The sequence below is a fragment of the Echinops telfairi genome, unplaced genomic scaffold (assembly GCF_000313985.2).
Source record: "Echinops telfairi isolate 266 unplaced genomic scaffold, ASM31398v2 ScPeMD7_40;HRSCAF=151, whole genome shotgun sequence".
NCBI classification, from domain to species: Eukaryota; Metazoa; Chordata; class Mammalia; order Afrosoricida; family Tenrecidae; genus Echinops; species Echinops telfairi.
The window spans coordinates 590,357-597,455 of NW_022103938.1; the positions used below are offsets into that span (position 1 = coordinate 590,357).

General features: G+C 38.1%; 1 protein-coding gene and 1 pseudogene across 6 annotated transcripts in view; both read left to right on the forward strand.

Moving 5' to 3' along the window:
- RIMKLB (ribosomal modification protein rimK like family member B) overlaps positions 1-6,577 on the forward strand; it is a 50,918-nt gene extending 44,341 nt beyond the window's left edge. For 2 of the 6 annotated variants that reach the window (XM_004717422.3, XM_045290503.1), the window contains exons 7-8: positions 437-1,745; positions 6,411-6,577. The gene's annotated coding sequence lies outside the window, so the exon portion shown is untranslated. The remainder of the gene's footprint in view (positions 1-436; positions 1,746-6,410) is intronic. The other 4 variants (XM_045290502.1, XM_045290505.1, XM_045290504.1 and 1 more) reach the window with 4 other exon arrangements.
- Positions 1,765-4,120, forward strand: LOC123521697 (annotated as a pseudogene).
- Positions 6,578-7,099: the final 522 nt, after the last annotated feature.

Genomic DNA, 7,099 nt, shown 5'->3' on the forward strand with positions numbered 1-7,099 from the left:
TAGGTAGGTAGGTAGATAGATAGATAGATAGATAGATAGATAGATAGATAGATAGATAGATAGATAGATAGATAGGACAGGCATTTACCTAAGCATCTTCAGAAAAAAATACGTAACTATTGACCTGAAATTTATTAAGAAAGGAACCGGAAATGGACTTCTGCAGGACTTTATGAAAACAGGCTGGCTCAGGAAGAACCTTATTCTCTTGCTTAGAGAAACAGCATTAGAATGTATAAATTATAATTGCATAAGGCATAGGGAGGTTGCCAACTGCCATTCTTTTGCCTCCATTAAATAGCACTGATTTGTTAAAATGAACTTCCTGTTAAATTTTATCATACTCAAACTTCTTAGGGCCTAATTTAGGATACATACATGATGGCTATTGTGGGATTGGGAACCTGAGGGGTGGGGTGAACTGTTGTTGTTTTAGGTTACAGTCAGACAGACATCCCTGTGCCCCAGTTCCCAGAAGCACAGCAGGCCTCTAGGAGCATCCGTGGGAACGGCGCAGTCCTGACATCACCAACTCCTGCTCAGGCTCATCCCATATCCAGAGGTCAAAGGGTGGGGTGTGAGATTGGGGGAAGGAATGAGAAAGAAAGGAGAAACAATGTAACTGCCATACTGCTGCTTTTTAGCCTTTGGTGTTTATGTCATTGTGCTTATTTTAAGTTGGCAAAGCTGTCCATGTTTTTCTTTGGGAATGAAGGTAATGGGAGGGTGGAACAAAGCCAAGCCATTACTGCTATTACCAGTTCATTATTGGATACTAGTCTTTAGTAGCTAATACAGAACTTTGAAACTGAGTCTCAGTTACAACAAGGATGGAAATTGAAATGAACCCCAGGATCTTAGCAAACAGAACAGTTTATGTGCTGTCAGCTCCCCATAAAACGCCTATAACGATTTCCCTGTTTTTCCTAAATTCTTGTATGTATGTCTACATTTGGAGGAAATGTGCATTCATGGTCAGACCTTTTTTAAAAATAACAATATATTACTCTCTTGAAAAAAATATGCCCAGTGTTTATATGGGCATACAAATGCTACCCTATTTTAAATGTAGGTGGCGTTTATGTTCGTGTTTAAATGTATTCAGAGCCATTGGGCAATAAGCAGTCCAGAACATTGAAAACTCAAAAAGGTAAAGCCCCTTACACTCTTAGTTTCTAAAATTACTCATTTATACTGCTGCATTTTCCACAGTTCCTTTGGTAGACTCTGAACTTAGATTTTGCCAGAGTTGGAGACCAACTAGTTAAATCTCTTAAGTTATATTTATTCATGGATTGTAGGAAAAGGTGGCGATGGAAACTATAACGAAAGAAAATTGCTTTGTGAGATGGTTGTATGTTTAAATCTTTTTGAAATTCTCTCAGTTCAGCATGAACATTGATCATACATTGTTTGGTTTCTGTGATTGGGTGTTGTTTTTGTTTTGGTGGAACTTCTTTGGGGGAGGTTTAGGGAGACATGAGGAAGTTGGTAATAGAAAAATGTATAAATAGAAATTAAAATAATTTTTCTGGTTAATCTGAATAGTAAGCAAGAACATTTTCTATATACCCTTCTGCTGCAGCAGAGAAATAAACCGATAGGTGGTAGCAGAGGAAGGAGTTCTTCAGACTGATGGCTACTGATTTAAAGTCCACATAGGAAAAAGAGCATGAGCTATCAAATGAAGCAAGGAGTCAGGAGACAGAAATACTATTAAGACTGCTGGAATTTTACTGTAAATGGTAAGTTACTTTCAGCTATTATAAAGAAGAGTAATTTTAGAATCTGATACCAGTGTTAATAAGTCACTCATAATAATAAATGTCAGTAGATTATTTTATCAGGCTTAATTTGCCCCACTTTGGATAATCTCATTCTTTTTTTTTTTTTCCATTCCCACCCTCCCACACCCCTTCCTTGATAATCTCATTCTTAGTAGGGGTGGGGAGGGTGTTGTTTTTGTTCTTGTTAATTATCATGGAGTTAATTTCCACTTATGACCCCCACCCCCACTCCATGTGTTAGAGTGGAACTGTTCCATAAAGAGAAAAAGTGATTAATACTTAAAAGTATATAGAATTCTCTTCCTGGCATATTTGATATATGTGGACTTCAATTACTGCAAAAAAATTTTTGCTTCCGAACAATAAACCTAGTTCTGTGAAATTCTACAAGAAATGTGAAATAAGTATTGGTTAACCATTTTTTAGGAGAGGAATAACAACAAAAGAATGTGGTTTTAAATAAATAAGAAAGAAGGAAAATGTGGTTTAAAAACACGTGCAGAAAGGTTTTTTTTCTTCAACTGGCTGTTCCTTTTTAGTTAGACCCTTGTAACTGCCTGGTCACTATCACCTTTCTCTCTTATATGCCTCTCCCTTTCACCCACTTGCTTTCTCTAGTTGTCTTCAGACTCCCTAATTTGCACCTCTCATTTCAGCATATTTGTGTGCATTTCTCATTTTTTTGTCCATAGCCAATGATTCTTAATTTCCCTGTGTTGCCATTCTCATCTTCGCCAGACTATGTTTGAGTGTGCACATGGGTGGCCCCCTTTTTCATTTGCATTCTCTCTATGCATCCCTCCGTAATTAAACTTTTATTTCCTTTGCCATGCACTGCCTTTAGGTATTTTGAAAATTAGTTGCTCTCCACAAAGTAAAACCTTTACATTGTTCTGGAATTACTTTTTAACCTGCAAAGGCCAGCAGTGGAAAAATGAATAGATAAATAGTATGATTGTTTATTATGTGTATATTGTATAATAAGTAATAGCAGAATAACTGATATCATTGTCAAAATATGCAGTGGCCTTTGCTTCTAAAGTGTTTATCATAATGTACATTTTTATATAGAACACAAAATCAGATAATATGGTTAAAGTTTCTAAATATTTGAAAACATTTTTTTGCCTCTACCAAGAATTTACCACAATGGTCACTTAGTGCAAGGGGAAGAGAAATCAAATTAATGGAAAACTAGCAAATCATCTTTGTGCCCTCACGTTGTGAAAATGTAACCAGTCGTTGAACAATTTGTAAAGAAATCACTGAGTGGAAACCGAACCTACTGTGTAAACCAGGGGGTCCTCAAAGTGTACGGCCTGCGGGCCACATGCGGCCTGTTGAGGACATTTATCCGGCCTGTAGGGTGTTTTTGCCCGTTTTGTTTTTTCACTTCAAAATAAGATGTGTGCTTTTTGGTGCTGCGGCAGCAGCCATGAGTATGCTCAGGCTTCAGACTAAGCTCCCCTCCAGCGTTCTCCACTGCAGCGAGAAGCAAGTCTGGTTGGACCCCAACGAGACCAATGAAAATGCCAATGCCAACTCCCGTCTGCAAACCTGGAAACTGATCAAAGATGGCCTTATCATCCGCAAGCCTGTGACCATCCATTCTCGGGCTCGGTGCCGCAAAGACACCCTAGCCCGCCAGAAGGGCAGGCATGGGCACAGGTAAGCGAAAGGGTACTGCCAATGCTCACATGCCTGAGAAGGTCACATGGAAGAGAAGGATGAGGATTCTGCACTGGCTGCTCAGGAGATGCCGGGAGTCCAAGAACATTGACCGCCATATGTAGCACAGCTTGTCCCTGAAGGGGAAGGGGAACATGTTTAAGAACAAGCGAATTCTCATGGAACACATTCAAAAGATGAAGGCAGACAAGGCTGGCAAGAAGCTCCTGGCTGAGCATGTTGAGGCCTGTAGGTCTAACACTAAGGAGGCACACAAGAAAGAGATCATCAAGACGCTGTCCAAGGAGGAAGAAACCAAGAAATAAACTACCCCCCTCTTTTCTCTGTACAGAGTGACGTTGGCAGTTCTATTGATCAGTCACTCAAGCCTTGTTGGCCTGCCCAGGAAAAAAAATATGTGCAGTGTGCATAGGAATTTGCTCATAGTTTTTTTAGAAACTATAGTCCAGCCCTCCAACAGTCCAAGGGACAGTGAACTGGCCCCCTGTTTAAAAAGTTTGAGGACCCCTGGTGTAAACCATCAAAAGCACAATCGAAGGGTTTTTTTTTGGGTTTTTTTTTTAAGAAAAGAAACTCCCCTTGGTATATAGAAATACTAATTGTGTTAGTCCTGGTAGATTAGAGAAACAAGTCCGGGGAGACCAGTGTACTTGCTCTGGTCTAGCCAGATTTGTAAGATAGAACCGGTTTATAGTCCGGGTAGACTAGAGAAACAAAATTCATAGATGCTCGTGTGTAAGAAAATGCTTTGTATCAAAGAGTAATTGTATATTAAGAAAACATCCCAGTCTAGTCCAGATCAAGTCAAAAGTCCGATATTAGGCCATATGTCCAATACCCAGCTGTAAAGATGTCTTCAGACTCAGCAAAACACATACAATGACGCTGAATGCAGGGAGACCACGGGCCAGTGGGTGCAAAGTCTTGTGGCACCATTCAGTGGCGGTAGAAGCATCTTAGTGCTGGCAGGGGCCTTCATGTGGCTCCTCCAGTTCCCAGGACACGGGACTATCAGCGTAGTGCCATGTGTCTTGTCAGTAGAATGTCTCTCAGGGAGTGAGCAGAGAGAGTAGCACCTCCAAGGAGGAAATTCCAGAATCCTCAGAAGGCCATGCCCACATAGAGGCCTTTATTGGCTATGACCTGATTAACAGACTAGTCTGCACCCCTTCATTCTTTTTTTTTTTTAACATTTTATTAGGGGCTCATACAACTGTTACCGCAATCCATACACACATCAATTGTGTAAAGCGCATTTGTACATCATTCTTAAAACATTTTCTCTCCACTTAAACCCCTGACATTAGGTCCTCATTTTTCCCCGCCCCGCCCCCATGAGCCCCCGATAGTCTATAAATTGGTATTTTGTCATATCACCCCTTCATTCTTAATCCTCTTATTGGCAAACAGATTATGTAACTACCACATTAATGCTCTCAAACTGGAAAAAGATGATCAATTTGAATGAATCTGAATAAAAATTCTGTAGTTTATTAAAATTTTAGCCTAGAGTCCAAGAGGAAGAACATAGTTACCATTTATGCTTATGTATAAACCGAGTTTTTCAGCATATTTTAATACAGTTTTTGTGGTGAAATTAAGTGCGTTGGCTGATATTTGGATCGGCTTATACTCGAGTCTGTATGGTAGATAAATTTTGTTTGGGCATTTTGATAAAATGGCTTTTTTGTGTGTATGTGATAGTATATACCAAAAGTGTTTTTCTTAGCTCTAGTTTTTATTAAGTAGTTTTTCTGACAAAATGAAATACCAGTTACTTAAATTATATTATCATTAATGTTAATTATATCTTTACTCCTCATTCATTTTAAGAATAATAAAATATAGACTATTTCTATATATTGTTTATTCCACATACTAAACTAAATGTCTAACTGAAATGTTAAAAAAGAAACTCAGGGATAAAGGAAAGGAAAAAGTGTTGGTTATTGTGTGAGAAGGATCTTGATGAAGTAAAAAATATGGGCCTATAAGTTTAATAACTTTCCTCTATTTATTTATTTATTTTGAAAAATCTTTTTATTAGTGGCTCATACAACTCATCACAATCTGTACATATGTCATCTGTGTCCAGCACTTTAGTACATATGTTGACTTCATCATTCTTACGACATCCACTTTCCACTTGCGCCCCTGGTGTCAGCTCATTTTCCTCCCTCCCTCCCCGCTCCCCCTCCCTCTGAACCCCGGACTAATAACTCTTATAATACCTGGAACCAAATGAAACGCACCACCATCAATTTGATTCTGACTCACAGTGACCCTAAAGGACAGAGTAGTACTGCCTCATGAGTTTCTGAGACAGTTGCTTGTTTACGGCGTAGAAAATCCCCATCTTTCTCTTGAGGGCAACTGGTGGTTTTGAACTGCTGACCTTTTAGATCACAGCCCAACTTACACCACTATGCCACCCCCTAGAGCAGCAGTTCTCAACCTGTGGGTTGCGACCCTTTTGAGGGTCAAACGACCCTTTCACAGGGGTAGCTCGATTCATAACAGTAGCAAAATTACAGTTATGAAATAACAAAAATAATTTTATAGTTGTGGGGGGTCACCAAAACACGAGGAACTGTATTAAAGGGTTGTGGCATTAGGAAGGTTTAGAACCACTGTTCTAGAGAGACCAAATTCCAGAAAGTTAGAATTCTAGTCTCTCACAGTAAATTTTGGAAGTAAAATTGGTCTTCTGAAAAAATAATAGAATTTGGTTTTAATTTTTAATGACAAGAATACGCATTTGTCAAGTCAGAATCAGGATTCCTTTGTTCATCAGCCACTAAGAAAAAGCACTGTAAGTGGTAATATTCTTGTCAGATTATGTGAATTTCTAGCTTTGCTTTTTGGGAGTTCATCTTAATCACAGAAATTGTGTAAATCTGTTATTTAAGTGAACGTATGTGGTTTTTTCTATAGGTTGGTTTGAAGTAACCAGCGATCCTTTTTGCTTACCTCATAAAGAGAATGGATGAATTTGGCCGTATGCTTTTTCAAGTGGAAGATAGAAATACACAGAACACGGAAGCAATTCTTTAGCCATTTTGACTTGATATGTTTTCTAAAATAAAAATCACTGAATGAAATAACCTGGAATGTGACTCTCTTCTTCTAACAACTTTTTCACTCACTCTAGTCTACATGAATTCATTTCAGTCTAGATCTAAATTTTAAGTCTAGTTCCATATGTATACTTTTTATATTCAAAAATAAACTTTTTGAGTCCTTTATTCTTGACAGAATGATCACTATATAGCATCCTCCGAAAGTTTTACTTCTTTTGACATATATGTAGGCCCTCTAAGATCTAATATCGTTCTTCACATTTTATCTGTCTGCTGAATAAAAGTTGCATTATTTTCAATCTTTAAGGGAATGCAATTTTGGTGGATCAAACCATGGTATAAATGATAATTGCTTTAGACTCAAATATTCCTCATTTCCACAACAAATTTCTTATCTGACTTTTTAAATATTGTTTGTGTTTTTTTCTTTCTATTTTATTTTATTTTTTAGCATTTTATTAGGGGCTCATACAACTGTTATCACAATCCATACACACATCAATTGTGTAAAGCGCACTTGTACATCATTCTCAAAACATTTTC